Raw genomic sequence first — 6,228 nt, 5'->3', positions numbered from 1 at the left:
AGTGCAATTGCAACGTGGTCAATCGGGACCGTAGTCAATTGCAACGTGGTCAATCGGGACCGTGGGCAATTGCAACGTGGTCAATCGGGACCGTAGTCAATTGCAACGTGGCCAATCGGGACCGTGGTCATATTGCAACGTGGTCGATCGGGATCGTGGTCAATTGCAACGTGGTCAATCGGGACCGTGGTCAATTGCAACGTGGTCAATCGGGACCGTGGTCAATTGCAACGTGGTCAATATCAACGTGGTCATACACAACGTGGTCGATATTAACGTGGTCAATCGGGACTGTGGTCAATATTAACGTGGCCAAACGGGACGCTCCCATATTTTTCAGTCGTAATGACTTCCGGATGGTTGCCGCATCCGTTTGCAGTATGGTGCCAACGTTTCGCAAACATTGCAGTTTGCATCATCAGGGCTGGGAGATTCTGATACTGAGCTCCCTTCAGTTGCGGTAGTCCTTAAATACCCGTGGCCCCACTCTTGTGGAGGGGGTGGGGAGGGGAAAGGGTTGGAGGGATGGAGGGCAGCCAATCGGGGCGTTGTCGACTGATCAATTATAAACTGGGAGATCGGTGTGCCATATCGGACTAACCTTTGTCGAATAACCTTTGTCGCGATTCAGGTTATCAAGGTGTTTCCAAATTTCAAGGCCTTCGCGGTGTTTTCGCGCGAAATAGCCTTGAGACGGAATTTTGTCAAACTGAACGGAGTGTCCGGTCTCAATCTTGTGTTCGGCTAGGTCTGATTGTAAGAAGAGTCCGTATTTAGTACATCGTTGGTGTTCTTTGATTCCTGTACTGATCTTCCTCCCGGTTTCTCCTATGTATACTTTTCCGCAAGCGCATGAGATCTTGCAAACCCCTGGGGCTGCCAAATGGGATCTCCAGTCCTAGGGATTGGGAAGCAATTGAGAGAGCTTGTTATATTGTTTGAAGAATGCTTGCTCAAAACTCTGCTGATGCGGTCCGTCGTGCCTTGGAGGTACGGAAGTACCACCGCCTTTTTCTTCTCTTCCTCTGCCTCTGGCGTCCTGGAGTTGTTAAGACCGGGTTTCTTGTTTGTCAGCTTCTGGATTGTGCGGTTGATGTTTCTGCTACTGTATCCATTCCTTGTCAGGGCTCGGTGGAGGTAGTTTAATTCTTCATTCAGGGCAGCTGGTTCCGAGATGGAAAGTGCTCTGAGGAATAAAGATCTGATAAACTATGTTAATTCACCATTTTAATTGACCAGCCGACAACGCCCCGATCGGTTGCCCCCTATCCCTCCGGCTCTTCCCCTCTTTCCTACCCTCCACAAGAGTGGGGGGACACGGGTATTTAAGGACTACCGTAACTCAAGGGAGCTCAGTATCAGGATCTCCCAGCCCTGATGAGGCAAACTGCAATGTTTGCAAAACGTCAGCACCACTGCAAACGGACATAGCACCCATCAGGAAATCATTACGACTGAAGAAGACAGTACCCGCGAAAGCTTGAAAGCTAAGATATATATTTTATAAATGGATAAATTATACTAGGTGCGCAACTAAGTTTCCGGGTTTTTTGATCAATGAAAAATGGAAAATTAAAAAATACAAAAATGGTTTATTCAAAGCATCGTCCCTCGCTAGCTACACATTTTTGTTATCTCTGGCAATACATGAATACCGCGACGATAAAACGACACGTCTTTGGACCGAAACCATTTATCCAACCAATTTTGCAATTCTTTGAAATTGGCCAAGTATAGCCCAGCCAAGCCATGCGCCATCGACAGGAACAAGTGATAATCGAAAGAGGCCAGGTCTGGCGAATACGGGCGGGTGTGGTAGCAGATCCCATTTTAGCGTTTTGATGGTGTCCTGGACGATGGAGGTGCGATGGCATGGAGCGTTGTCGTGCTGTAATATCATTCGTTCGTGTCTCGTATCCCATTCTGGCCGTATTTCGAGTAATGCATGGTTCAAATTAATCAGTTGTTGTCGGTAGCGATGCCCATTGACAGTTTCGCCCGGTTTCAGCAGCTCATAGTACACGATTCCTTTTTGGTCCCACAAAACGCAGAGCATTGTCTTCATTCCGAATCGATTTGGCCGTGCCGTCAATGTTGATGCCTCGCCAGGTGAAAGCCACGATTTTTTGCGTTTGGGATTCTCGAAATATATCCACTTCTCATCTGCAGTAACAATTCGATGCAGGAAACTCTTTCTTTCATGCCGTAAAAGCAAAATTTCGGAAGTGGCTCTTCGATTTTCCATCTGTCTCTCAGTCAACTCATGCGGCACCCATTTTCCTTCCTTCTGAATTTTTCCCATGGCATGTAAACGTTTGGAAATACCTTGTCTAGTCATGTTTAATGCCTCCGCAAGTTAATCTTGTGTTTGCGTATCATCTTTATCCAATAATGCTTGTAGATCGACGTCCTCAATTGTTTTTGGTCTTCTGGAGCGCTCCTTGTCCTCAGTGTCGAAATTACCACTTCTGAAGCGTTTAAACCAATCTTCACAGGTAGTTTTCGATGGTGTATGTTCGCCGTAGGCCTCCTCAAGCAACCGACATGCTTCAGCTGCATTTTTTTCAAGTTAAAGCAGAAAAGCAAAGCTTCCCGCAAATGCTGTTTATTTGGCACAAAACTCGACAACTTCGTTGTTAGAAAAAATGTATTTGCGTTGCGATATGTATTGGTATTACGAGTGGTTATTGTTAACACATGTCTAAGCTACAATAAAAACAACTTTAGACATGTATGTCGACTACATGTGGGCAGCAAGATATAAAATTGTTCAAGCCCCCGGCTTGAAGCCCCACAAGTCTTCTGTGCCGAGGTGCTACTTATTACTTGGCTAAGGCGGTAATCAAGACTCACTAATGTTAAAGTAAAAGATACTTTATTGGAGATCACAAAATGCCGGGTCACGACAAGATGGCCGGTATTGATCGTGACGCTGGCTGATAACAACTGACTAAGTCCGTCCCGCTCGGACAGCACCACCAACGACCACAGATACAGTCGTGGTGTAGAAGGGCAACTCGCTAGTCGCCACACACTCCCCCCCCCCCCCCCGAGTGTTTAACGCTGGAGAGAAAAACAAAAAGAATGTTTGGTATGACAGCTATGCGCAACTTAAGAGCGCTATGTGTCTATCACAAAGAATCGGCGCTGCCGAAGATTACAAAATATTGCAGGAATAACGAAAATTATAATACCGCTGCTTAAAACTAGAGTGTATACGCAGGATGTATCACAAGAGTTATCACTGTTACAATATTGCCGCTGCTTAATAAAACGCAGGATGCAGGAACGTAAAGATAACAATACCGCTGCTTAAACGCATACGCAGGATGTAAAACTGCAAGAATAATAATACCGCTGCTTAAAGACTAACGCATACGCAGGATGTATCACAAAAAGAATTATATTAATATTACCGCTGCTTAGAACAAAAATGTAGACGCAGAATGTGCATTGCAAAACCCGAAATAACATGAGAATAGATATTATACCGCTGCTTAAAGACTAACGCATACGCAGGATGTATATAAAAAAATTTTTGCACTTGGAATAATACAATACCGCTGCTTAGAGACTAAATGCATATGCAGAATGTACGTACAAACCGTGAAAATACGCAACCGTGACCAAATGAAAAATATTATATTATCGAAAATGGAAACAGAAGAAAAAATATATATTCACGCGTATCAAGTGACTAAATGTACGCCTCCGTGTCGAGAGCTTGACTAGCGCACGGATGTACGTACAGTATTTTTGTCTAACCTAATTTGTACCTTCTTTTTTGGACCAGAATAAGTTTTTAAGGTACCTGACGAAGCACTTGCAGAAGTGGAAGGCTTGTCCGTAACATCGGATGTGGACGGATCGTTAGCGACCGAAATTTCGTCCGGTACGAAATGAGCAGGTTTAAGACGTTCTACCGACACGGCCGTGGGTTTGCCGTTAATTTCGATAGAGACTTTGTCCGACGTTCGTTCAAGCACTTTGAAGGGGCCCGAATAAGGCCGCTCCAAAGGTTTTTTAATAGAGTCCTTACGGAGGAAAACGTGCGAACAGACTGACAGTTCCTTGAAACGGAAGACGCGTTTTATATGTATAATGGTGTGCCACCGGTATTGGCTTCACCTGACGCATGTGCTGCCGAAAATCGTCTACAAAAATTTGAGGGTCCGGTGTAAAGTCTTCCTGGAGAAAGAATTCTCCCGGAATTCGCAGTACTGCCGTATAAAAATTAGGCAGGAGAGGCTTTAGTGTCCATGCGCACATGAGTGCGTAACCCGAGTAGAACGGTAGGAAGGACGTCCACCCAGTTCGGCGTATTATGGCACATAATCGCTGCCTTAAAAGTGTGATGCCAACGCTCGATCATGCTGTTAGTGGCAGGATGATAAGCCGTAGTGCGAATGCGCTTGCATCCGATCAGCTTACGTAAGGCTGTAAAGAGCTGCGCTTCGAATTGTTGACCTTGATCGGTCGTGAGGATACGGGGTGCGCCGAAACGAGCGACCCAATTATCGTAGAAGGCTTTCGCCACGGTCTTGGCAGTGATATCCAAGATTGGAATCGCTTCTGGCCAACGCGCAACGGGAGAAACGATCAATAATCGTTAGGCAGTAACTGAAGCCGTTACTTGGATGCAATGGACCAACTATGTCCATATGGACGTGGTCGAAACGCCCGTCAGGAGCCGAAAATTGAGCAGGCTCGAGTTTGACGTGGCGAGAGGTCTTACATCGCTGTCAATCAGTACAATTTCCCGCCCAAGTCGCGACATCGCGATGCAAGTTAGGCCAAATGTAACGTTGTCTGATGACGCGGTCCGTTACTTTCGCGTTTGGATGCGCGAGGTTATGAAAAAGGTCGAAGACCTGCCTTCTGAGAGATGCTGGAATGTAGGGTCTGATCGATTTTCCTGACAGTTCACAGTATAGCTCTGTATTTGAAGAACCCCAAATAAATTTTTTGAGTTTAAGCGAGGACGAGTTCGAGACCAAGAGATGTTTAAGTTCGTCGTCCTCTTTCTGCCTAGTGGCAAGGTCGACTAATTCAAATTCGACCGAGAGGCGAAAAGCCTCGACGCGAGATAAATTATCAGCCACTACGTTATCGGATCCTGCGAGGTATTCGAACGCGGTGGTGAATTGCGCTATGTACGACAGCTAACGTAATAGGCTTTATCAGAACGTTGTTGGAACGCGTAAACCAAAGGTTTATGATCAGTTAAGGACCTTAAACTTTCGACCTTCGACGAAGTGTCTAAAAAATTTTATTGATTCGTAAATCGAGGTCAATTCACGGTCGTACGCGCTGTAGTTCCTCTGCGCTGGAGTAAACTTTCTAGAGAAGAAAGCTAATGGTCTCCAACTGTCAGAGGAATTCTGCTCGAGGGTCCCCCCCCCCCCATGAAAAAATCCGAAGCGTCTGACACTACCCGAGTGTCGGCAGTATTGGACGGGTGAGCTAATAACGCGGCATTAGCCAGGTCAGATTTGGTCTTGGCAAACGCGGTTTCTGCCTCGAGAATCCATTCGATTTCGCGTTTATCACGAGACACGGTAGTATCTCGCGCCAAGTGTAAGCGCAGCTAGTACCGCGCGCGCGAGACCGACCGTGTAAGTTTACGCGAGTACACGAGTTGACGGGCCCTCAGAATTTCGGATCTCAACAACGGCTGTTCCGACGAAGTTGAGACTGCGCTTAATCGATAGCTTGGGTACGATTTGCATAATAAAAGTATTTTTACTTTTCTTCTACGTGCCCCTTGAGTAGAGATATTGCGATGCAAAGTCCACGGGTCTGAATTTTCACGTAATTTTTTAAGAAACGTCGTCGTCGTCGTCGTCGTGGTCAACCAGGCCAAAATCCATCTCACTTTTCTGCCGCAACGTCGCGTTGGCGCTGCTGACGTGACTGATTACCTACATTACCGATGTTACCGACGATGACATTATATACTTCGAATTCGATGTCCACGTGTCCCAGGTTGCCGTTAATACTTTGAACTCGATGTCCACGTGTACCTGGTCGCCGATGACGACGTCCACATAGTCCGCTCCGTAGTTTTCGGTGTCTAGGTGTATCAATACTTTGAATTCGATGTCTACGTATCCCAGGTCGCCGATGACGACGTCCAGGCAGTGCGCCCCGTAGTTGTCGGTGTCTAGGTGTATTAATACCTTGAACTCGATGTCCACGTATCCCATGTCGCCGATGACGACGTCCAGG

Source organism: Vollenhovia emeryi, unplaced genomic scaffold (genome assembly GCF_000949405.1).
Source record: "Vollenhovia emeryi isolate VEMERY1.0 unplaced genomic scaffold, V.emery_V1.0 DF939571.1, whole genome shotgun sequence".
Classification (NCBI taxonomy): Eukaryota; Metazoa; Arthropoda; class Insecta; order Hymenoptera; family Formicidae; genus Vollenhovia; species Vollenhovia emeryi.
The sequence above is the reverse complement of the archived record's forward strand: the minus strand, read 5'-3'. Positions refer to the sequence as shown.